We start from the raw sequence: 2,090 nt of genomic DNA, 5'->3' as shown, positions 1-2,090 counted from the left end.
AAAACTAATAAAACAAATTTCAGATTCAAACACACATTTACACATACCTACCCAAATATACAAGCGCCACATCCTACACAAACAGAATACATAGTCACACAAAATTTGGCAGTGACACGAATCGAACTACAAACCACCAACTCTGGTTATACGTACAGTATACTGCATGAGCACATACATAAAGATAAATAACAAGCTTTTTAATCAAAACATACACACATACAAACATGCACTCACATACAAACTCACGAACCATTAATAACTGATATAGTAGGCCAAATGAAATACAAAAAAGTGTAAGTGCATCCACACATGCGTGCACCCCCCTATCCCCCCCCCCAACACACACACAGAGTATGTCTTTATGCACTTTACTCGTGACAAAAATCAAGACAAAACACACTTTAGCAATGGCACTCACAAGAAATCCTTGCTATGAACCCCAGCCCTCCTTCTGAGGAGTGAGGCAGACTCAACTGGGGGATAAACAACTTTAATTAGTCCAACAAATGAATTGCATATTCCCCTATAAACTTAACAAAAATAAATAATATAAAATGCAAATATCCAAAATGCAAAATGCACTTACACACACAACAGATGCGCACGCACACGCGCACACACACACACACACACACGCACGCACACACACACACACACACACACACACACACACACACACACATACACACAAACTGTTCTTTAAACCTTGACCAACATTAAATGAAGATGTTTGCTTTGTGGTCGAGTCTGTTTCTCTCATTGGACGGGGATGTTTATGGAGGAATTGACCAAGAGACAAACTACTCTAATTAGTTTAACAGATAAATTCAGTATCCTCCCGTCCACAAACCTAATAAAAAATGAAAATAAAACTGCAGATCAATATAGAAACCTCTAAATCGACACACAAGCAAATCTTTAAATCACTTAACCTTGACCAAAAACAAAATTCAAAATACACATTTGCACAGCTACTCTTAAGAAACTATCCATGTATGAATACTAATATCAATATCCATGAAATACGAAACATATTTCCAATGAAGGAAATGCACAGATCAAGAAGCAGCACAATAAAAAACAACAACAACAACAATACAGAAACAACACAATAAAAACAAATATTTGTCCAGTCAAGAAACACAAAAACTCCCCAGCTATAAAAATTATCCTACATCGGGCTATATCAGTTTTCTCCTAAAGAGCGCAATGGTGTGATATCGAGTCAGGAGATAAATATTCAGCTTACTTCAACAATATACTCTACAGCATGTGTTGAGTATTCCTTCGATCATTAAAATCACTGTTTTTCCAGATGCTCTGAAAGAACTCCGCAGTTTTCCAAGAAAATTTTACTAAAAATTGCACACAACCGAATTTAACCCACAATAGGGCATGAAGCGCAATTTCTGATTTTATCGTTTAGCGCATGTTCAACCAGGCACATACATATACAACCAGTGCGATGTAACTTTTAGTTCGACCAATTGTCTCTCGACAGCCAAAATAGCTGAAAGACGTCATAATATACTATCTTTAGATTTTCTTGTATTTTTCAGCAAACGCTTATTGCTAGATTTTCTTCCTAATAATTTGAACTGGTTTTGAATTTTCCTATATTTTAATTGTCTTATCTTTTACGAAAATGTTGCTTCCACATATTTTGGCAAACCAGGAAGTATTATGAATATATATATATATATATATATATATATATATATATATATATATATATATATATATATATATAAACTTAACAAAAATAAATAATATAAAATGCAAATATCCAAAATGCAAAATGCACTTACACACACAACAGACTTTACGTTTAACTTCAATAATATTACACCTTATTTTAAAATTCAATTTTGCGGTTTCGTGCGTAAATTAAATATAGAATATCTAACCGCATATGTGTGTGTGTGTGTGTGTGTGTGTATGAGCGTGTATAGATAGATAGATATACACATAAATACACATATATGGATATACTTATATATTATTTATATTGTTATATGATTGAACGTCACGCATCCTCTTCCAAGTAAGTTTTATCTTAATAATTTTGATACGCTCTATACGATCTT

The sequence above is a fragment of the Octopus bimaculoides genome, chromosome 10 (genome assembly GCF_046866305.1).
Source record: "Octopus bimaculoides isolate indiv1 chromosome 10, ASM4686630v1, whole genome shotgun sequence".
Lineage (NCBI taxonomy): Eukaryota > Metazoa > Mollusca > Cephalopoda > Octopoda > Octopodidae > Octopus > Octopus bimaculoides.
The sequence above is the reverse complement of the archived record's forward strand: the minus strand, read 5'-3'. Positions refer to the sequence as shown.